Source organism: Narcine bancroftii, chromosome 1 (genome assembly GCF_036971445.1).
Source record: "Narcine bancroftii isolate sNarBan1 chromosome 1, sNarBan1.hap1, whole genome shotgun sequence".
Taxonomy (NCBI): Eukaryota; Metazoa; Chordata; class Chondrichthyes; order Torpediniformes; family Narcinidae; genus Narcine; species Narcine bancroftii.
Window position 1 is genome coordinate 10,615,806 of NC_091469.1, and position 25,006 is coordinate 10,640,811.

The window sequence follows — 25,006 nt, forward strand, 5'->3', positions numbered from 1 at the left end:
TGTGGGCGAGTGGGGAGAGAGATGGCATCACGACTCAGGTGGGTGAAGGGGGAGAGATCGCAGCACGACTCAGGTGGGGGTGGGGGAGAGAAACACCAGCGCAACTGGAAGGGGGTGGATACGGCAGCACAATTCGGGTGGGCTTAAATCTGGGGCAGCTGGCTTTTGTTCTGAAATCTGGAAAAATCCAAAATTCGGAACACACTGTCCCCCAGGGGTTCAAGATAAACGATTATGTACCTGCACATCCTCCCCATGATCTGGGTGGGTTTCCTACCACCCTTAAAAGATGTGTGGGGTTTGTAGGTTAATTAATATGCTTGACCTGTTGCCAAGCTGAATAACAAAAATTGTTTTAAGGATCACGCAACATCCATGGAAGGCAATAAATAGGTTGTCGACATTTGAAGCCAATGACAAACCCTGGTAGAATGCTTTGGCCCAAAACACCGAATGTCTATTGCCATCCATGGATGATGCCTGACCCGCTGAGTTCCTCACAAAGCTAAGGGTCTGATTGTTTTCAATTCATCACTTTCCCTCAACAGCACAATGTACCTACTGAAGTAACAAAAGGTCAGGTCCACACTCCGCTCTGAAATATGAGCAAATAAATATATTTGCAGTAACTATTATCTATATTAAATGACAAAATTGTATTTATTCTCAGAATATAATGAGAATAATCCTGTAACAATCTTTTTTGTGCACATAGTAACATCTGGAGTGGTGTGTGGTGGAATATTGGTCAATTCCTGAAAGGAGAAAGGAACAGTAAAAGTCCTGTAAGCTTTTAAAGTGTGGACCATGGCAGGCCATGTGACCCAGTGAGCTTGTGGAGGGCCTCTGAACCTCTCTGCCTGGAATCTAGTCGTCACATCATCTGCAAATCAAAGTTGGACTCTACCCACCCATTCATGCACATGTGACCATTGTCCCCTTTAATCACCTAGTGATTGTCTGGACCACACCCTCCATTTTACTGAAGTATAAAGCCAACCATGTGCAGTAGCTCTTCCTGTTTTGATCTTCAGCTCTTAGTGGATAATGCTGGAAGAGTTATTGGTAAGTTAAGCACTACATTGGGATTGTTGTAGCTATTCCTAATATTTGAGCTATGCCAATGTTAAACAAGGAATGGTAGGTAGTGTATTGTAGTCTTTGGTTGTGATAAGTCTGTATAAAGAATTGCTTGTATCAGTAGTTTTAAGTCTGATGTGACTGGGTTGTTCTGTGCTTGTAAGAGTAAATAGTTGTTGCTATCAGTAGTGTTAAGTTTGATGTGACTGCTTGCACTTTGTTGTGTGATTGAGAATATGTGTTTGTCATCCCCTGTTGTAATCCCTTGTGCATCTTTCAATAAAGATTTCTGCATTCAGCTTGTGCCCAGACCTGCTATTCTTTGAACCCATTGAACTTGTTTTGCTTCTCACAGCAGCTTTCCTCTGTAACTGCAAAGTGAACCCCATATGCATGTCACATGGGAGGGAATGCTCTGGATGTGTGCTGGTGGGTTGAATGTCAAGACAAACACTGATTGGAACGAATACACCATATAAAATAAGTGGAAATTCAGCCTGGCCTGCAGGAAAAAGAATCCCTCGGGGGTTTTAGCTAATATCATACTGACCATAAATTTGACTTTTGACTATCCAAGAACTGTGATACCAGTAGCCACAATCAAAGCTTCAAGCAAGAATCAAAGGATCCATCTTATCATCCCTTTTATCCTCAGCATCTAGACTGCAAAACTAATCCAACAAAATATCAACATGCATGAACATATGCTTAAATTTGTCTTTTTGCTACGGCATGGTAGAAGGCCCATAAAACCAGTGCTGCCCAATCTCATCCAATTAATGTAATAACCTTGTACATCTTTAGAATATGGGAGGAAAATGGAGCACCTGGAGGGAACCCATGCAGACACTAGGAGAATGCTGCTGGTTGGGTCTGTGGTGACCTGCTGACCATTCCACCCAACATGTTGCAGAGTAGTGCCTCATCTCCACTTCCATTGCTTTGTACTTGAGGGAAACCAATCAGGAAATAAATAATGAATGCTTGATGCCTGCTGTGTGGGAACCCAGAGATGAGTCTTGAGTCAAATCCTATAATACAAGAGAGCTAGTGATTCCCTAGAAAACTCAAGCCAACTGCATGCTAGTTATTGTTGACCTGCAGCTTGGGATCATGGAACATACCCCATGCAAATGCTTCAGAACTCCTCCTCTCTTCCTAGGATTACCACTGAGCTTAAGGAAATTGTGTAACTTAATGAGCTGACCAACTTGGCCACACATCATTGCTGGCACCTCAGCTGAAGGCTAGGTATAGGACCCAGCTTGGTCAAACTCATTGGAATCAGTCACTGATTTTCATTGGAAATGCTAAGTTTACTTGCCACCAAAAGAGATCACTGATAGACCATATCTCTACTGTATGGTGATGAGGGGGGAAATCTCATTGAGGTGTAAAACATCAACTGATCTATTCCTCCCATGATATTGTACACACTCTGAGATCACAGGCAGAGAATCTTTTGCCTAGAGTAGGGGAATTGGTAATCCAAGACATGGGTTTAAGGTGTGGGGGGGGGGGGGGGGGGGGCCAGAGGTAGAAAAAGAAAAGTTTTCACCAGAACCTGAACTTTTTACACACAGGAGGGTGTATGGAACAGGCTGGCAGAGGTACCCTTTTAATCTTTAAGAAAATAATTGGATGGGTTCAGAGAGATATGGACCAAATGCAGGTTGGAGTGGACAAGTTGAGCCAAAGGGCCTGTTTCTCCAATAATCTTATAAATTGTTCACATTTTACCAGTTTAAAGCACTAATTGAGAGTGAGAATAATAGCTGATGAAAAGATCAAAGAAATTGTTTTTTTAAAATGTTTGCATTCAACTGTAATTGTGCTTGAGTGTCATGGGAAGCAGGAATCAGTCGAGATTGATCATGCTTTCACACATTGGGGGGGAGGATCTAGAGAAGTGGTTTTCAAACTTTTCCCTACTCAATAACTTAAGTAATCCCTATGCCAGAACCACTGCTTGAGACCTAATTGTTACTGAAATATTTTCCTTGAGAAAAATGATCCTTTGGCGATATGAAATGGTGCCCATAACGAGTCAATTAGGTACAATGAAAGCAATGGTTTCCAAACATTTTCTTTCAAGATTAAAATGATTGTCATAGTAATAAAACAATGTCATATTACATGAAATGTCTTTTTGCCTGCTGCAAGGCAGGGAGGCTGGCATCATAGATTTAGTTCCAGTGTTCCTTTAGCCACACAGTCCAGTCCAAATCTTTGGCAACCCAGGCTCCAGATCCGAACCTCTGACGTGGTCAGGCAACCTTGGCACCTCCTTGCATCCCAGTTCTGATTCCTGATACCCCTCCAGCCAGTCTCCAGCAGCCTACAGCTTCCACTCACATACCACCTTAAGTAATGCCTTACTAATCACAGGGCACCTATGGCAGGGATTACTTAAGGTGGTATGTGAGTGAAAAAGTTTGAAAACCACTGATCGAGAGGAAACTGCAGCCATATTGCAGTTTAACATCCTGCAAGGTGACCCTGAGAAACAGCTTAGTTTGCAGCTGCCTTGGTACTCACTGATACTTGTGCTGTGTAAAGGCAGTGTCACTCCTCAAACAACAAAGGGAAGAAGACTGGTCTTATTTTGCAGCGTTTACAGGCACATTCTCTGTCACAGACTGGGACATGGAAATGGGATACAGGCATGCTCAAGGTCGTTACACAAAACAATGAGCAAGGCTGTTAGCATATTGTAGAGCAGCTGGTCAAAGAGAAAGAAAAGTGTGTCCTCAAGCCTCTTAAATAACTAATTAGAGTTTCAATTACACTGCATTTTCACTTCATTGGCTTTCACTGACTAATTACAATTAGTAGGGCAGCACCAATCCAACAGAATTATGTGCTTAAAGCTATTTTAATTCTTAATTTGTGTACCTTCTAAATAAATGAAGTCACACAAGAGGGTGCACCACAGTGCTGCACATATTTTGCTTGTTCTGCCATGTACATCACAATTTTATTGCATTGGAGATTTCTGCATTTGTCCTGACAAAAATATCATGACCAGCCCTGAGATGGGTTGAGGTTGGTTGCCTGAATTATAATTGTCCAATTTCATGCTTCATTGGGAAGTAATGGGAGAGGGGGCGAGGGTTAATAAGGTGTGTGTCTGTCTGGAAATGTGGAGTGCCTGTCACTTGGGAGTTGGAGTACTTACTACTGCTTTCTCTTGATCACAAAAAGCAGGGTTGAGAGTTTGAGACCAGGACTTTATTTTGTTGCCAAACTGTTAACCCAGTGTTAAGTAGCTCCCCAACACTTGGTGGAAGTCCCATAAACAGCAGGGCCTTTAATCGCAGAAGCCCTATATTTGTAATGCCAGGATTTTCTGTCCAAATCTGTATTGGGGGACAATGCAACATACAAACTTGCTGGAGAAACTCAGCTGGTCACACAGCATCCATGGGAAGTAAAGGGTAACCAAAGTTTTGGACATTCCAGCTCACACTTCTTGTTTGACCTTATCTTCTTTGGCTTGGCTTCGCGGACGAAGATTTATGGAAGGGGTGAAAAGTCCACGTCAGCTGCAGGCTCGTTTGTGGCTGACAAGTCCGATGCGGGACAGGCAGACACGATTGCAGCGGTTGCAGGGGAAAATTGGTTGGTTGGGGTTGGGTGTTGGGTTTTTCCTCCTTTGCCTTTTGTCAGTGAGGTGGGCTCTGCGGTCTTCTTCAAAGTTTGACCTTGTAACCATATAACAATTACAGCATGGAAACAGGCCAATTTAGCCCTTCTAGTCTGCACTGATCCAAGTACCCTCCTCTAATCCCACTTACCAGCACTCTGCCCATATCCCTCCACCCCCTCCCCTCCATATACTTATCCAACTCTTTCTTAATTGACAAAATTGACCCTGTCTCCACCACCTTTCCCGGAAACCCATTCCACACAGTAACCACTCTCCGAATAAAGAAGTTCCCCCTCATGTTACTCCTAAACCTTTGCCTGTCAACTCTCAACCCATGACCTCTTGTATCCATCTCTCCTACTCTCAATGGGAAAAGCCTTTCCACATCAACTCTATCTATCCCACTCATTATCTTAAACACCTCTATCAAATCCCCTCTCAGCTTTCTACATTCCAAGGAATAAAGACCTAATTTGCTCACTCTTTCCTTGTATTCCAGATGCTGAAACCCAGGCAACATTTTTGTAAATCTTCTCTGTACTCTCTCTAACTTGTTAATATCTTTCCTATAAATCAGTGACCAGAACTGCACACATTACTCGAAATTTGGCCTCACCAATGCCTTGTACAGTTTCATCATTACTTCCCAAATATAGAGTATAGGCAAGCATACTAAAGGCCTGATTTATAGGCAAGCATACTTAAGGCCTTCTTCACCACCCTATCCACATACGCTCCTACCTTTAGGGAACAATGCACTGTTATTCCTAGATCTTTCTGCTCCATTGCATTCGTCAATGCCCTCACATTTACCATGTCTTGCTTTGATTATTCTTTCCAAAATGAAGCACCTCATACTTATCAGCATTAAACTCCATCTGCCATCATTCCTCCCACTCCTCTAAGCAGTTTAAATTCCTCTGCAATCTTTGAAAACCCTCTTCTTCATCCACAATTCCTTCTATTTTAGTATCCTCTGCATTTTTACTAATCTAATTTACCACCCCATCCTCCAGATCATTAATATATGTGACAAAGAGCAACATTCCCAATACTGAACCCTGAGGTACACCATTTGTCACTGGCCTCCATCCTGACAAACAATGATCTACTACTACTACTCTCTGGCACCTTCCTTCCAGCCACTGTTGAATCCATTTGACTATCTTCAAATTAATACCCAAGGACTTGGCCTTTCTAACTAATCTCCCATGTGGAATCTTATTGAAGGCCTTACAGAAGTCCATATAGACAACATCCACTGCTCTACCCTCATCAACATTCCTAGTCACCTCTTCAAAAAATTCAACAAGATTGGTCAAACACGACCTTCCATGCACAAATCTGTGTTAAGTATCCCTGATCAGACCCTGTCCCTCCATACATTTATATATACTATCTCTAAGAATCCTTTCCATCAATTTACCTCCCACTTGCAGGCTCATAATTGCTAGGTTTGCACCTCAACCCTTTTTAAACAAAGGAACCACATGCGCAACACGCCAATCCTCCAGCACTATACCCATCTCTAATGACATTTGAAAAATCACTGCCAGAGCCTCCTCTATTTCCTCACTAACTTCTCTCAAGGTCCTGGGGAAAATCCTGTCAGGACCTTGATCTCTTCAATTAGAAAATTGGTTTTGTTATTCCATTCTACAGGCTTGTGTTTGAAATAATTATTTTGAGTTACAAAAAAGGATATACAGAACTTTGAGAAACCAAAACTATTAGTATATATTCTTTGGCTTGGCTTCGCGGACGAAGATTTATGGAGGGGGTAAAAAGTCCACGTCAGCTGCAGGCTCGTTTGTGGCTGACAAGTCCGACGCGGGACAGGCGGACACGGTTGCAGCGGTTGCAGGGGAAAATTGGTGGGTTGGGGTTGGGTGTTGGGTTTTTCCTCCTTTGCCTTTTGTCAACCTGAATAAATAGCATGAGCCTGGCTAGACATTCTGGGAGAATGCTATAAGCAAACAGCGGGCACAGTTTATGATTCACCTAATGAATGAGTCATGTTTGAATGCAAGCAGCAGGAGGCAACATTTGTGCTAATATTATTCAAGTTCTTAAGTTGACCCTGATAAAATTATCAATTTGTTTGACTGCCCAACCCATTATTGTTGCTCAATGATATTGTAACCTATTGTATTTAACGGGGTCCCAGAAATTGCAGGAAAATCAAAGGATCAAAAGAGAATAATAGTTGTAAAATATATAGCGTATAACCATATAACAATTTACAATTACGGAAACAGGCCATATCGGCTCTTCTAGTCTGCACCGATTTACATAAAGTCCACTAGTTCCACTTACCCACTCCCATAACTCTCCAACCCCTTTACATCCATGTACTCATCCAGCCTCCTCTTAAATAACAGAATTGACCCAGCCGCAACTACTTCTTCTGGTAGATCATTTCACTCAGCCACTACTTTCTGAGTGAAGGGGCATCCTCTTGTATTACTCCTAAAGTTTTGCCCCCTAACCCTTAACTTATGACCCCTTGTTCCAATCTCACCTACCCTCAGGGGAAAGAGCCTATTCACATCTACTCTATCTATTCCCTTCATAATTTTAAATACCTCTATCAAATCCCCTCTCCACCTTCTATGCTCTAATGAATAAAGTCTCAATCTACTCAGTCTTTCTCTGTATTCAAGATACTGCAATCCAGGCGACATTTCTGTAAGCCTTCTTTGCACCCTCTCTACCTTATTTATATCATTCCTATAATTTGGAGTTCAGAACTGCACACAATACTCCAAATGTGGCCTCACCAATGCCATAAACCAGGGGTGTCAAACTCAAATTCACAGAGGGCCAAAATTAAAAACTTGGACTAAGTCGTGGGCCAAACTAAATATTTATTGAAAATTTTCAACAACATCTGCATGTTTTCTCTTCTTTCAACATATGTAATGTTAAACTTTTTCTTATTAAAATAAATGTTTAATAATAGTTTTGGTTAAACTCTTTCCAGAAGAAGCATTAACAAATGAGAAATAAATTATTCAATAAATAATATTTCTCTATAGCCTTTAAGCTCCTTTTAAATGTTTTTTTTCACAAGCCAACAAGTTTAAAAAAAAATAACAACTTGCTTCAATGAAAATCCAATCTTTCAACTATGAACAGTCCAAAGTTGACCAAAGAAAATATGAATCCAAGCTTAGCTTGCAACACTGATTTACTCTGATGCACCTGGGACTAAACCAGATACTTGGCATCTTTTCTTAGATGCAAGTTCATCAAACTCTGGGGTCAGAGTTTGCCTCCCACCTGTCTTGAAAGGTCCTGTTTTCTGTCTTTCGTTTGGCCATTTTTCGTAAGGGGTTTATGTGAGTTAGGCAACAGGTCGCAGATTCTAATGAAAGTAAAGAGAGGAGGTGGGGGTGATTAACGCAGCCCCAATGCATTTGCAAACATTCTGGGATTTGTAGTATTAGCTGTGCATGCGCTATACTGGGGCGGCGGCCAGCGGGCCAGCTCTAATACAAATTTGATATGATCTTGCAGGCCAAATATAATTTATATCACGGGCCAAATTTGGCCCGCGGGCCTGAGTTTGATGTGTGCTTTAAACAGTCTCAACATCACCTTGCAGCTCCTATATTCTATGTTATGATTTATAAAGGTCAGTATACCAAAAGCCTTCTTCACCACCCTATCTACATGGGAATCAACCTTCAAGAAACCATTATTCCAAGATCCCTCTGTTCCTCTTCATTCCTCAATGCCTTCCCCTTCACTGCATATGTCCTATTTTGGTTATTCCTCCCAAAATGAAGCATCTCACACTTATCTACATTAAACTCCATCTACCACCTTTCAGCCCACCTTTCCAAATAGTCCAAATCCTTCTGTAGTCCAAAAAAACACTCCTCACTATCCACAACTCCCCCTCCCAACTCCTGCATATTTTGTGGAGGTTTTCAGTTGCCAGCACTGAATGAGGCAGCAGTAATCTCAGTAGAGTGTTTTTAAGGGACGGAAAGCAATGTGCTGAAAGAACTCAATCTAACAGCATCAGTGGGGAAGGGGGGGGGGGGGGGAAGGAGGAGGAACAGTTGATGTTTCAGGCCAGAACTCCTCATTGAGATAATGAGCATGGAGGAGAGATGCTCAGTAAAATGAGGACAGGGTGGGAAGGATTGGACAAAGGGCACTAGGGGATCAGTGAACCAGGGAGAGGTGAAGGACGATGGACAGAGGCAATCTACATTTTTACATTTGCATTTTTAAACATTTATTTACCACATGGTAGAAGCTGATTCTGGCCATTTAAATCTGTGCTGCCTAATTACACCCAAATTAACCAGCATCCCATATGTTTTGAAGGGGGAGGGGGGGAGAAACTGGAGCACTTGAGAAAACCCACATACAGGGAGAACATACAAACTCCTTAGTGGTGGATTCTAATCTGGGTTGCTGGTATTGTAATAGCGTTATACTGATTGCTACACTAACTGTAGGCTCTTTCAGGTGGCCAGAATACCCCAATGTAAAGCCGCATATTCTACCCCATGTGGCTCTTGGGGTACCCAGTAGAAGGTGCCTCTGAGGCGCACTTCTTGCATATTTTTACACTTCCACTTCTCAGATCTCATCCCACTGGAGAAATATGCCTCCAATCATTTGCTCTCCCTGTGTGGCTCATCTTCCTTCACCTCACCCCTTTGTTCTCCTTGCTGCTTTCACTTTTTGACTATCAACTCCCCTTCTAGGAAGGGTTGCAGCCTGAAACGCTCACCATATTTATTCTCTCACTGATGCTGCTCGACCTGTTGAGTTCCTCCAGCAGATTGTTTTTTGCTCCACATTCCCACATCTGCAGTCTCTCTTGTGTCCCCAGTTTTCGTGTGACATCCAGTAAAATGAACAGTGGTGTGACATGCTAATGAAATACTGTATAACAGGAGGAGTGGGTGCATGTGCTCCCATAGGATTAGAGGGATCTCGATACACTGTTCAGCACAAAGCCTTAATGGAATGGTGTTCACAGATATCCTGTCTTAACTCAGAAGGGTGAAAGAGCATAAGACTACAAGATATTGGAGCAGAATTGGCCCATTCAGCCCTTCTTTTCTGCTCTGCCATCCAAATCTTGGCTGATGCATTTTTTATCTCAACCCAATTTTTCTGTCTTCTCCACATAACTACTAATATTCTTACTAATAAAGAACCTATCAATCTCCACTTTAACTATACCTAATAACCTGGCCTCTACAAGCATTCCACAGATTTGCCACCCTCTGGCTGAAGAAATTTCTTTGCATCTCTGTTCTAAGCAGATGTCCTTCAATCCTGAAGTTGTGCCCTCTTGTCCCAGTCTCTTTCCCCCAGGAACCCATATTCCTATATTTTTACTGTCCATTCTTTTCAACATTAAAAATCTTTTAATGAAATTCTCTGCTCATTTTCCTAAATTTCAATGAGTACAGACCAAGCTGTCAAATGCTCCTTGTATGATAACCATTTCATTTCCAGAATCATCCTTGTGAACCTTCTCTGAACCCTTTCAAATATCAGCACAGTTTCTTAAATTGGAGCCCAAAACTGTTCATAATTATGGATTTATCTTCAATTAGCTGGCTCACAAAGTGACAAGGTGGTTATAAGTTCACAGGAAAGCTGATGTTTGCTCAGATTAGCTAGGCACATGGTTCTGACTTGTGAATGATGCACATTTCCCAACCATCGCAATCCTTAATTATATGGAAGACTAATTATAAGAAACACTTGACAAGATATTTTCTCCGCATAAATCAAGTAGGTGCTGTGGAAAAGTATAAGGGGAGACCTAAGTAGTAGGATGACCAGAAATATATGGAGAGACAGATTCCTCAAATGAGTCTTAATTTTTTTATTTAAAAAAAAAAATCAGACATGCAGCATGGTAATGGGCTCTTCTGTCCCATGAGCCCATGCGACTCAATTACATTAATTGACCTAAAAACCCTGTACGTTTTTGGAGGGTGGGATCTCCCAGAGGAAACCCATACAGATACAGAAGAACAAACAAAATCCTTATGGACAACATCAGATTCAACCCTGGGTTACTGATGCAGCAATTGTGTTGTGCTAACTGCTATATTATATTGAGTCAATGCAACAACATTGTTGCTCAAAGGACAAGATATCTCTTCTGACATGCAAAATATGATTTAATTTTGCCCCACTGCCAACATCCCAAGTTTTATTTTCCATTTCTCTCACTTTTGTTTTCCTTCATTGCTTTGTGCATGGAGTCGTCTTCCTGACATTCAGCATCTGGAGCTGGGCATAGATAGAAGTAAAGAGGTTCTCAAAAGGGAATATAGGGAGTTGGGTAGAAAGTTGAGACAGGACCTGGAGGGTGGTAATCCCTGGATTGCTGCCTGTGCCATGAGCTAGAAGGTACAATAGGAAGTTATGGCAGATGAATGTGTAGCTAAAAAAAATTGGTGTGGGGGCAGGGATTTATATTCTTAGATCATTGGGATCACTTCTGGGGAAGGTCAGACCTCTTTAAAAGGGATGGGCTGCACTTGAACTGGAAAGGACCAATATCCTGGCAGGAAGGTAGGAAATCAAAATGAAAGCAAAGAGAATAGGATAATAGCAAGGCAGGGAGTTGGAACGCAGGTAGAAATTGATAGTAAAGAAGTGGTCAATAATGACATGAATGAATGGCAGATGAGCAGATGGGAGAAAGATGTTCAAAAGGAATATAGCACAAACATCGATAACGGGCTTATGGACACTATACTTTAATGTATGTAGCATCAGAAACAAAGTAGATGACCTGGTCACTCAGATTCAACAAAAAAGGTATGACATTGTAGCCATTACTGAAACATGGCTCAATAAGATGTGCGATTGGGAGCTCAATATCCAAGGATACAGTCTATAGGAAAGATAGGCAGGAGGATAGAGGTGGAGGGGTGGCTCTGATGAGTAATGACATTAAATCCTTAAAAAGAAAGGACATGGGGTCTAAAGCAATAAAATCAGTATGGGTTGAATTAATAAATGCTAAGAGCAAAAAACATTATATTGGCAGTTATATACAGGCCCCCAAACACCAGCCAAGAAGTGGACTATGACTTACAGAAATGCAATGGGCATGTCGCAAAGATAATATCAAAATAATTGTGGGAGATTTTAACATGGCAGGGGATTGGGAAAAACAGGAATTTACTAGAACGCAGGAGAGTGAGTTTGTGGAAAACCTAAGAGATGGATTTTTTTTTGAACAGCTTAAGAAGCCCACCAGGAGATCCACAGTTCTTGATTGGGTCATGTGCAATGAACCTGAGGTCGTTAGGGAGTTGAAGGTTTTAAAACCTCAAAGAGGCAGTGACCATAACATGGTCAAATTCAATTTCAAATGTGAAAAGGAAAAAATGTTATCAGATGTATAAATTTTTCAGTGGAATAAAATGAACTATGATGGTACGAAGAAAGAACTGGCTCAGGTCGACTGGAAAAGCAAACTAGTCGGAGGAACAGAGCAGGATTGGAAGATATTTTTGCAAATAATAAAAGGCATGTAGGATCAATATTTTCCAAGGAAAAGGAAATTAGTCAAAGGAAAGGTGATGCCAATATGTCTAACAAAAGAAATCAAGGCCAAGATGAAAGCAAAGAGGAGGGTATACAAGGAAGCTAAATCAGAGGACTGGGTTTCCTTTAGAAACTTGTAGAAAGAAAGTCATAAGGAAAGAGGAGTTATGAAAGGAGATTGGTAAACAATATAGAAAAATATAGTTTTTAAAATATATAAAGAATAAAAGAAACATGTGTTGACAGGACTGAGGAAAACAATGATGGGAAAATTATAATGGGTTACAAAGATAGGGCAGAAGAATTAAATTAATATTTTGCATCTGTATTCACTGTGGAAGACATTGGTGATATCCCTGTCAGACAGGGGCTTCAGGGAGTAGAGTTGGATACAGTTAAGATTACTTGAGAAATTGTGCGAGGTAAATTGAATGGATTAAAGATAGTTAAATCTCCACATCCGTATGAGGTACACTCACGGGTTTTGAAAGAGGTGGTTTTGGAGATCGTAGATCCATTGGTGACAATCTTCCAGAAATCAATGGTCTCTGGTGTGGTTCCATTGAATAAGAAAGGTGGGAAACAGAAAAAAGGAAGGAAACTATAGATCTACAAGTCTGATGTTTATGGTTGGGAAAATATTAAGAATCAATCCTTAAGGATGAAGTTATGAAATACCTGGAATTGCATGACAGGATTTATCCCAGTCAGCATGCCTGACTAACCTATTAGTTTTTTTGAAGAAATCTCAGTAGGATAGACAAAGGGGAGGCTGTAGATGTTATATATTTGGATTTTCAAAAGTCTTTCAATAAGGTGCAGCATGTTAGGCTGATAAATAAGATGAAGGTCCATGGAATTACAGGGTTGCTATTTGACTGGATAGAAAATTGGCTGATAGACAGAAAGCAAAGTGTTGAAATTAAGGGATCCCATTCAGGATGGCATCCCATTCAGGATGGCTGCCTGTAACAAGTGGTGGTCTGTAGGGGTTGGTCTTGGGGCCACTGTTTACAATTTATATTAACAATTTGGATTGTAGAATGAATGGTTTTGTAGCCAAATTTGCGGATGACACTAAGATGGGTGGCGGAGCAGGAACTGTTGAAGAAACTAAAATTGCAGAAGGATACAGACAGATTGGGAGACTATACTTCATCTGTCATATTTTTGCCCAATTTGAGAAGTGTTCGGTTCTACATTTTGGCAGTGGAAATAAACAGGCAGAGTACTCTCTGGATGGAGAGAAAATTCAATCCTCAGAGATGCAAAGAGACCTGAGCATCCTTGTGCAGTGTGTTCCAAAAGTTAATACCCAGGTGGAATTGGTAGTGAAGGTGAATGCTATGCTAGAATTAATTTTAATAATAGTGTGTGATAGTGTGTGTGTGGGGGGTGAGGGGGCGTGGTGGGGGGGGGGCGGGTGCGGAATGAGAGTGTGTGTGTGATAAGACTATGGGGCACATTTTTGCTCCCCCATCTTAGAAAAGATGTGATGTTGCTGGAGAGGGTGCAGAGGAGATTTACTAGGATGATTTCTGGAATGCAAGGGCTGGCGATTGGGGAGTGTTTGACGGCGATTGGAGAGCATTTGATAGCTCTTGCGTTGTATTTGTTGGGGTATTGGAGAATGGGGGGGGGAATCTCATAGAGACCTTTCAAATATTGAGAGGTTTCTTGATAGTGAATGTGGATAAGATGTTTCCCTTGATGAAGTTGTCCAATTAGAATAGAGAGAAGGAAGAACTTCTTTACTCAGGGGGTCATGGATCTGTGGAACTCACTACTGCACAAAGCAGTGAAGGCCAGATTACTGGGAGTATTGAAACAGGAAATTGATAAGTATCTTATTAAGGATATCAAGGGATTTGGGGGAAAAGGCTGGAAATTGGAATAAGGTGTGAGCATAATTTAGCTTGGTGTAGAATCCTGGAACAGACTGAGTGAGGACCTTGTGCAGAGTGTATATATTTTGGGCATGGAGAGAATAAGTTCAACCAAAGGATCAGTCCTCATCACTGATCAAGTATTTGCCTCTTTATTCTCTCACTGTACATCTGGGTTACCTCTCTTGTGCAGAGTGTATATATTTTGGGCATGGAGAGAATAAGTTCAACCAAAGGATCATTCCTCATCACTGATCAAGTATTTGCCTCTTTATTCTCTCGCTGTACATCTGTGTTACCTCTCTAGTGCAGCCACGTGGGGGAGATACACTGTCCAAGATAGTCAGAATACCTTTTTACATTGAAAGCCATGTTATTGCCATGTACATGATCCATCTCTGGTAGCTGGCTTGTTCACACAGAACAGAAGAAAATCAGAGTTGGTGAATTCTTTTACACAGCAAGCAGACATCCTGAAGCAAAAGGTGAGACAGGTAGTACAGCCCTGCTTAGCAATGCTCCACCTCTGAGACTATCTACTTTAGTGGATAAAAGCTGGGTAAGTTCAGACTCTTGGCCCAGCCCACAAATCCACCTTCAATGCATTCACACAGGTAGGCAAAGCATTTGAAAGGCAGATAATACCCAGCTTGAATCCTTTGTGGGGGGGGGGAAAAATGGGTAAGAGTTCTTCAGCATGCAAACAGGCCCTTTGGTCCACCTTGTCCATGAACACCAAACTTATCCCATTTGCTTGTGTTTAGCCCAAATTTCTCTCAACCTCTCCCATCCATGCACCAGTCTTATGAATATCCCTGCTTCTACCCTACACTGGCAGCTCATTCCATATACCCACCACTCTCTGTGACAAAGGTACCCTCATGATTTTATCAACTTCTAAAGTCACCTCCACTCCAAGGTAAAATGTCCCAGCCTATCTATCATCTCTTTATAACTCAATTCCTCTAGACCCAGCAAGATCCCAATGGATCTCCTCTGCACCCTTCCATATTATTACCATCTGTCTTCTAGCTGTGCAACAGAGTTGCTAAGTTTGGTCTCATTAATGCCTTACACAGCTGCATCAAAATGTCCCAATGTTTGCACATGATACTCCACCCAATGAAGACAAACATGCCAAATCCTTTCTTCACCATCCTGTTCCTCTGTCACTACTTCCTGGTTCCTGCATCAGGGACACAAGAGGTCCTGCATGAGTTTAGAAGGATGGTACTGGCTCTAAACATCCAGCTGACTGCAGTAGAGGATAGTGGGTCCCAAACTGGCCTCCTTAATAATCTCCAAAGCCAAAGGCCTGGAGTAGAAACAAAACTGCAGAAACCAAGAATGAATTGCAAACACCTAAATAATGCACACAATATTTTTTTCATAAAGCTGATGATTTAATTTCACACTCATGTTCAGATTCTTTCACTTTTTAAAGGTATTTCTGCAGATGGAAAAAGAGGCTTTTCAAATCTTGGAAGAGCAAGTCCTGACTTGAATTTTGTAATGGTGCTTTGGGCAAAATTCAGGGACAAATGATTCTCAATCCAACTTTCTCTCTCAACCTAGTAACTAGCATCAGCCACACACTTACTGTGTCAAAGTAAGGTGGATTGACCCATTTATGTTCATGGATAAAGCATTTGATTGACATTTTGAGTTGTACCTTGGGTCACTGGCAGACTTCAGTCCATAAAGTCCAACTCCCACTGATGGCTGATTTATTTTAGACCGGTCTCTCATGTACTTTCACAGTTAAGTGTGGAGGGTAGATGATATGTCCCTGAAAGTACTTCTGAAGACCACTTCAACTCAAATATTCAAAGACCCATGAAATATTCTTTACCTAGAATCCAGTTAACATTGTGCCTTGAATATGTGAATGATAAAATGTGAAATGGAGGTTAATACTTCCTGACATGTAAAGGGAAGAAAATTTTGTTAACCGTCTTGGAGATTCATCCTTCATTGGAACTGGCCTAGTTACAAACATCCATAACAAACAAAGAAACTGGAGGGACTTGATGAGTCAGACAGCATCTGTGGGGAGAAATGGTCAGTTAACATTTCATGTGGGGACTCTTTCTCAAGATGCAAGTCCTAACCCAAAATATTGACTGGTGCTTCCTGACTCACCAAGTTATTCTAGTTTTTCATTGCTCATAGATTCCAACATCTACAATATTTGTTTCTCTAACTCTGCTTGTGTCCACTGACTCCCACAACGACAGAACTCAACTATGCCCTATTCTGCCTCCAATAAGGGACTCTAGTCCATTCTCATTGCAGGATGAGAATCCACTTTGTGACAAAAGCAAGAAGACAGATACTTAACAGAAAGGTAACAAATTAGGAAAAGGGGAGTTGCAACAAGATCAGTCATTGAAGGTTGAAATGCAGGTACAACAGGCGGTGAGGAAAGCAAATGGCATGTTGGCTTTTATTGAGAGGTTTTAAATGTGGAAGCAGGAAGATCTCACTGCAGTTGTGTAGGGCCTTAGGGAGGCCACACCTTAAGTATTGTATTTTTGGTTGAAACTGAGGAAGGGCATTCTTGCTATTGACGAAGCACACCAAAGGCTCACCAGACTGGTTCCTGGGCTGACAGGACTGATGTATGAAGAAAGATTGGATAGACAAGGTTATATTCATTAGAATGAGAGAGGATTTCACAGAAACGTGCAAAATTCTGACAGTTCTAGAGAAGTTGGATGCAGGAAGAATGTTCCCAATATTGGGGAAGTCCACAAAAAGGGATCTCTATAAAAGGATAAGTGGTATTCCATTTAGGGCAGATGAGGAGCATTTGGGAGGCAGAGGGTGTGAGTGACACTCTCACCTAGGATGCAGGTGGAGGGTATATGGATAACAGTCAGAAAAGGCAAGGGGAACAGGCAGGGCACCCCTGTGGGCATTCCCCTGAATAACAAATATACCATTTTGGATGCTGTTTGGTGGGTGGGGGGGGGGGTGGGGGGGGGGTGGGTGGGTGGGTGGGGGGGGGGGGCGGTTGCTGACCTACCAGGCACAAGCCACAGAGATCATTCTGGCACAGTGTCCCTTCCCAAGAAGGGAAAGGAGAAGATGCAAGCTGTAGTGTAGGGAATTCAATAGCTAAGGAGACAGATGAGATGTGGCAGAGATAGTATCCTAGATAGTATGTTGCCTCCCTGGTGCCAGGGTCCAAGATAACTCCAAGTTCAAGGCATCCTCAGGAGAAAAGGTGAGCTGCCAGATGTTGTAGTCCATGTAGGGACAAATTATGTGAGTAGGAAAGGTGAGGAGTTCCTGCAAGGAGAGCTCAGGGAGTTAACCATATAACCACTTAGAACAGGCCAGTTCGGCCCTACTAGTCCATGCCATAACAAATCTCCACCCTCCTAGTCCCACTGACCTCCACCTGGTCCATACCCCTCCAGTCCTCTCCTCTCCATGTAACTATCCAGTCTATCCTTAAATGTAACCAATGATCCCGCCTCAACTACGTCTGCAGGAAGCTCATTCCACATCCCTACCACCCTTTGCGTAAAGAAATTTCCCCTCATGTTCTCCTTATAATTTTCCCCCTTCAATCTTAAACCATGCCCTCTAGTTTGAATCTCCCCCACTCTTAATTGAAAAAGCCTATCTGCATTTACTCTGTCCCTTTTAAAATCTTAACACCTCTATCAAGTCTCCCCTCAATCTTCTATGCTCCAGAGAAAAAAGCCCTAGTCTGCATAACCTTTCCCTATAACTCAAACCTTGAAATCCTGTCAACATTCTCGTGAACCTCCTGTGGGGAACTTTGTCAAAAGCTTTACTAAAGTCTAAATAGACAACATCCACAGCTTTCCCTTCAACCTTTTTTGTAACCCCCTCGAAAAACTCAATCAGGTTTGTCAAGCATGATCTACCCCTGACAAAACCATGCTGATTACACCCTATCAATCCCTGTACCTCCAAATATTTGTAAATACCATCCCTCAGAACACTTTCCATCAACTTACCCACCACAGACGTCAGACTCACGGGCTTATAATTCTCAAGTTTACATTTGGACCCTTTCTTAAACAGCGGAACGACATGCGCCACCCTCCAATCCTTTGGCACTACCCCTGTGACCAGTGACATTCTAAATATCTCTGTTAATGGCCCCACTATCTGTCCACAAGCCTCCCTCAGTGTCCTTTGGCATATTTTGTCTGGTCCTGGAGATTTATCCACCTTTATCTTTTTCAACAGAGTCATCACTACCTCCCCAGTTATCCTTATGCTTCATGACCTCCCCACTATTTTTCTTTACTTCAACTGGTTCACTATTTTTTCCCTAGTGAATACTGGGGCAAAGAAATCATTCAAAATTTCCCCCATTTCCTTTGACTTCTCACTCAGCCTACCTTTGCTATCTACAAGGTGTCCAATTTTATCCTTCACTAATCTTTTACTTTTAATGTACCTATAGAAACCCTTTGGATTTATTTTTACTCTGTCTGCCAAAGCCTCTTCATGCCTTTTTTGGCCTTTCTACTTTCTTTCTTAAGATTCCTTTTACACTCCTTGTAGTCCTCCTTCAAACTCTCAGCTCCCTGCTCTTTATACCTCTTGTACATCTCCTTTTTTCTCCTAACCAAATTTTCAATATTCCTCGAAAACCAAGCCTCCCTATGACTTCCAGCCTTTCCTTTGATCCTCACTGGGACATATCTACTCTGTACCCTCAAAATTTCTTTTTTGAATATCCTCCATTTTTCATTTACATCCTTACCTGAAAATATCCTGTCCCACTCAATACTCCCCAAATCCCTTCTTATTCCTTCAAAATTTGCTCTTCTCCAATCCAGAATCTCAATTTTAGGCCCCTCCTTGCTCTTCCATAAAACTACCCGAAAACTAACAGAGTTATGATCACTAGACCCAATTTGTTCACCAGCATTAATGTCTGATACCTGACCTAGCTCATTCCCCAACAGGAGATCTAGTATTACACCTTCCCGAGTTGGTTCTTCTACTAATCGATTTAGAAAACAATCTTGAACACCTTTAACGAACTCTAGCCCATCCAGCCCTCTAACTGTATGGGTATCCCAATCAATGTGAGGGAAGTTAAAATCTCCCATGATCACTACCTTATGATTCTCACACATATACGTTATCTCCCTACAAATTTGTTCCTCTAATTTTCTTGGCCCATTTGGTGATCTGTAATACATCCCTATTAGCACCCTCATGCCTCCTTCACCCCTCAATTCCACCCAAACAGCCTCACTGGATGATCCCTCCAGACCATCCTGCCACCTCACGGCAGTAATGTCCTCCTTAACAAGCAGAGCAACTCCCTTTTTTTTACCCCCTGCTCTATCACATCTGAAACAAATGTATCCTGGAATATTAAGTTGCCAGTCCTGCCCCTCCTGTAGCCAGGTCTCACTAATTGCCACAATATCATGACCTCAAGTATCTGTCCATGCTCTAAGCTCATCTACCTTGTTCACTATGCTTCTTGCATTAAAATATATGCATTTCAGAGAATGACCCTCACCTATATTCTCTTTTTTACCTTTTACCCTAATCTCCATCCTACGTTTGTTATCATTATTCCTATCTAGGTGGCCATGCTCCCTTGACACTGGATTCACACTGTTTCCCACGATAAGTTGAAGGAAAAGACCTCCAGGGTAGTGATCTCAGGATTTTTACCCATGCTACATGTTGGTGAGGGTAGAAAGAGCAGGATAATGCAGGTTAACATGTGGCTAAAGACATGGTGCAGGAGGGAGACCTTCAGGTTTCTGGATCATTGGGCTCTCTTCCAGGGAAGGTAGGACATGTTCTGACAGAAAGGTTTGCATCTGAACTGAAACGCAACTAATATCCTTGCTGATGCTGCTTCAGTGGGTTTAAAATAGATTTGTAGGGGAGGGGAACCAGAGTGCCAAAGCAGATGGAGGAGGGAAATTATGTGAAAATTGGATGCACTATTAGAAGTCAACAGGTTAAACATGGTGGAAATGTTCTCTGGTAGATCTATTTCAATGCAAGGAGTATTGAAGGAAAGGCAGATAAGCTTAGAGTGTGGATTGGCATATGGGATTTTGACACTGGCATTAGTGAAACTTGGTTGTAGGAGGGTCAAAACTGCAGCTCAATTTTCTGGGCTTCTGTTGCTTTGGATGTGATTGAAAGGGGGAAGAATGGGATTGCTCATCAGGGAAAATATCACAGCTGTGATTGGGCAGGACAGACCAGAGGGGTTGTCCACTGAGGCTATATGGGGTGGAATTGAGGAATAGAAAAGGTATAACCACATTAATGGGGTTGTATTATCAATGGCACAATAGTCAACTGGAATTGGAGGAGCAAATCTGTAGAGAGCTAGCAGACTGTTGCAGGAAATAGTGTGATGGGAGACTAACTTTCCACATATTGACTGGGACTCCCATACTGTGAAAGGGCTGCATGGATTGAAGTTTGTAAAATGTGTTCAGGCAAGTTTTCTACATCAATATATAGAGGTATCAACTAGAGAGAGTGGAATACTGGATCTTGTATTGGGGAAATGAGACTGGATGGGTGACAGAAGTATGATTATGGGAACATGTTAGCTCCAATGATCATAATGCCATTAGTTTCATTAATTATGGAAAATGTTATGTCTGTGCCTCAGGTTGAGATTCTAAATTGGAGGAAGGCTAATTTTGAGGAAATGAGAAAGGATCTAGAATATGTAGAATGGGATAAGTTGTTTTCCAGCAATGATGTGCAAGGCAAGTTCATCTTCTAAGGAGAAATGTTGAGAGTTTCTATGTTCCTGTTAAGATCAAAGGCAAGATTTGGAAGGTTTTGGTAACCTTTGTTTTTGAGGGATATTTGGGATCTGGTTTGAAAGAAGAGGCGTCTAGCAGGTAGAGGCAACATGGAGCAGATAAGGTACTTGAGATCCATTAGTTTGCACACCACTGACGTAAGACTCACTGGTCTATAATTCCTTGGATTCTCCCTGTTATCTTTTTAAATAAGCAGTCTACATTTTCCATTCTCCCATCCTCCAGCACCTCTCTTGCAGCTAAAGAGGATTCAAAGATCATATTTACTGTCCCAGCTACCTCCTTCCTCATTTCCCAAAGAAACATGGGTATTTTCTTTTTTTTTTTGTTTGAACAAGCCTTTCCTATGGAACTAATTTTTCTCTCATATAGCAGGGTATTTTTTTTTGTTTACAGCTTCCAAGAGAAATGTATGAACTTCTTTAATCACTGAATTTCTTAATACAATTCAAACCTTCTCTTTAAAGGAACAATCACATCCTTCCCCATAGTTCTTGGTGCCCATGAGCCTTGTAGCTGGTGTGGGAAATATTCTTCCTTGCCAAAGCATGGTAAAGCAATTATAGGCTCTGATATTTTTTTTGCAGAGTGGCCTAGATTTAGACAAAATACCACAAACTATTACTTGATGGTCTTTTAAGTTACCATTCACTAATAGGGAAAGTTTGCTGAACATCTATTTCAGTGATGTGGACAAGTATTGAAAGGGATACAAGGAATGCCTCAAAAGACCTGAGAAAGGACAGCTTCTTGGTCTCCTCCTTTCCCTTCTCTCCTCTCCTCCATTTCACTCCTCCACTCCCCTTGAATCCCTGCTCCCTTCCTCCCCTTCACTCTCACACCTGTAAAATAGGTGATGCACAACTAATTGCAACTGAAGTTTCTTTACCAGGCACCTGCTTAATTGTACCTCAGGAATGATGTTTACATTTGGCTCCAGCATCATTGAAGTAGATTCTTGAGGTAACTGGAGATTCCATGTCAGTTCAAAAGATTTCTGTTGGGTCAAGATACCAAGAAATGTGGAGCAAGGCTTCAGTAATCACATGAAGTCGAGGTTCAACTCATCCTTATTCAGAGTTGGTTGGTTACTCTTTTAATGACTCCTTTGCAGAGTACATGTGATAGAACAGAACAGCACAGGATTGGTCCTTTGGCACACCATGCCTGCACCAAATACAGTGCTAAATTCAAACTAAATCCCTTCTGTCTGTGTATGATCCATATCCCTTCACTTCCTGCAGATTTGTGTATCTGTCTTGCAGCCTTTTCAATGCTATTGTTGTATCTGCCTGCATTGCTACTCCTGTTTCAGGCATTCACCACTCTATTTATATATTTTTTAAAAACTCCTTTAAATTCTCCTTTCTCACCTTCAATGCATGTCGTCTAGTTCTCGACAATTTACTTGTGGTGGGGAAGAGGGAGAAAGATTCTGCCTGTCTACAATAGCTATTCCTCTCATAATTATTTCCTAAATCTCTCAGGTCTTCCCTCAAACCTCATATGCTCTAGAAAAAACAACCCAAGTTTGTCCAGCCTCTCCCCATTGCTTATACCAGTGGTTCTCAACCTTTGTCTTTCTATTCACATACCACTTTGTTATCCCTATGCCAGAAGTGCTCTGTGATAAGGGACTGCTTAAAATGGTATGTGAAGGGAAGGTTGAGAATCACTGCTCTAGACCCAATTGTTACTGAAATATTTTGCTTGAGAAAAATGGTCATTGGCCCATTTCCTTTGGAGTTATGAAACTGTGCACCGAATGAGTCAATAGGTATGATTAAAACAGTGGTTTTCAAACTTTTTATTTCCACCTACAGAGCACCTATGGCATAGGGAATACTTAGTGGTATGTGAGTGGAAAGAAAAAGTTAAAAACCACTGGCTTATACCCTCTAATTCAAGAAGCATCCTAGTAAATCTCTTCTGTGGCCTTTCCAAAGCCTATAAATCCTTCCTGTAATGGGGTGACCAAAAATGCACACAACACTCTCAAGTGTAGTCTATCCAAAGTTTTGTATAGCTCCAATATGACTTCCTCACTCTTATGCTCAATACCCTGTGTGGTCATTCAGTTGTTAACATTCAGTCAAGTTAAGAATCTTAAAAATGGTATCATTCTTGCTGTTTACATGCTCAACATTTATAGTAGATGAGTCAAGTATTCATGATTCTGTAAATGCTCTCTTTGAACAAGCGTCTTTTCTTCCATTAACCAATTCTTTGGATTGTGAGGACAGTGCTCCCTTCTCCAGGGGTGTGGCTCCTCACACACACTTTACATGATTTTGGTTGAGAAATCCTCCAAAGTTGTGCAGGCTCCATCACTAAGTACCCCAATACACTACTGAGAAGACTTGCCTGAGGTCACATCTGTAGGATGAGGGCAGAGCTCAGGGTGTTTTGGCCTGCACTCCACTTCTACTCACTTCAGCTCAGAGATCTCTGCTTCATGGAAGGAAGGGAAAGAGGAACATTCACACAGCACTGATCATATCCTTAAGGTCTCAAAAGCTAGCAAGTACTTTGAAAGCATTGTCAGCACTGCAATGGAGGAAACTCCTGGTGCACAAAAGTCCCTACAGTCAACAAATAAATACCACTGTCAACAAATAAATATTGTGGGATACAATTTATCCCTTGTCATTTGAGGATTAACAGTTCTTCAACTGTTGCTAAGGAATTTTTCACTGAATGCAGATTCAAACTGATTTACCAATTTATGCTCAGAAATTCAGATGAGGCTGCAAAGCCATCCTGCGCATCTCGCAGCCAAGAAAGTATAATCGTATCTTTACCTCTTTAGCCAGCTTCTGAGGCAGAAGCAAAAGTACTTTTCTTAACTTGTATAACTAAAGCAGAGTTGAAGATTCAAGGTTCCTTTACTCTCATAAACAAATGCAGAAGATTTGTTTCCCATGTTTGCCCTACACAGGCACACAGAGGTGCTGCTAATCAAGTTCCTCTATCAAGATAAGAAGCAAAAGAATCTCTTCAGAGACATCAGATATCTATGGATTCTGCCATCTCTGATGCTGCTGCCTCTCTCCTCTGTTCTAGTAACCTCCCTAGCTGCATGACCTCCTATCCATTCCACCGGTGAACTCAAGCTCCAGGCATTTGAATCTTCTCTGCCACTCGTTCTCAACCACCCGATATGATCAGGGAACTGTTGATGCCCAAGGTCATTCAAAACCTGTGCTCACCATCAGCACCCTCAGATTCTGGTCTCTACCTGTTTGCCATGAGCCAATCTCCAGTTGCCCACATCCTGGGTTGAGTCCCTCGCCTTCTATTTCCCTTGCTGGTATGCTGTTTTGGTCTCCCACCCTGTAGGCTCCACTCCCAGGCTTCTCCTGGGTGGGTGGGGGGGGGGGGGGGGGGGTGGTGGTGTTCTGCTCTGGTGTCCTGCGCCAATCTGCTGCTTACCCCAGAGCCAGCAACCATTGTGGTCTGGGCTGTTGAGTATGGGTGCTGCTATCTTAGGCACAAACATCTGTGTTTTAAGATATAAATAGGACTGCTGCCCACCCATTCTGCACAAAACTTTTTTATGCTTTTGTTCATTGCCATAGATCTGGTTCCCAACCTTTTACTTCCTACTCATACCACTTGAAGTATCCCCTATGCCTTAAGTCTTCTGTGATTAGTAGGGGATTCCTTAAGGTGATATGTGAGTAGGAAGGGAAGGTTGAGAACCACTGCTCTAGACCCAATTATTACTGAAATATTTTGCTTGAGAAAAATTGTCATTGACCCATTTCCTTTGGAGTTCTGAAAATGTGCACGCGCCGCTTGTGCACGCACCGCATCACATCACATTCAACCCCTCAAGGTCCACACAACCCACGAGATATGTCCGGTGATTCAAATGTTTGGAAAGCAAGCAGCTCCAGTGCAGTGAAAACCACTGTTTTAACAATTCCGTGCACGCGCCGCGTTCGCACGTGCCGCGTGTGCACGGAATTGTTAAAACAGTGGTTTTCAACCTTTCTTTCCACCCACATACCACCTTAAGCAATCCCTTA

At 41.9% G+C, this 25,006-nt stretch overlaps 1 protein-coding gene across 4 annotated transcripts in view; it reads right to left on the minus strand.

The window, feature by feature from the left end:
• The window catches only part of LOC138755087 (ephrin type-A receptor 5-like), a 306,363-nt gene that overhangs the window by 68,547 nt on the left and 212,810 nt on the right, over positions 1-25,006 (minus strand). The window lies entirely within an intron of this gene.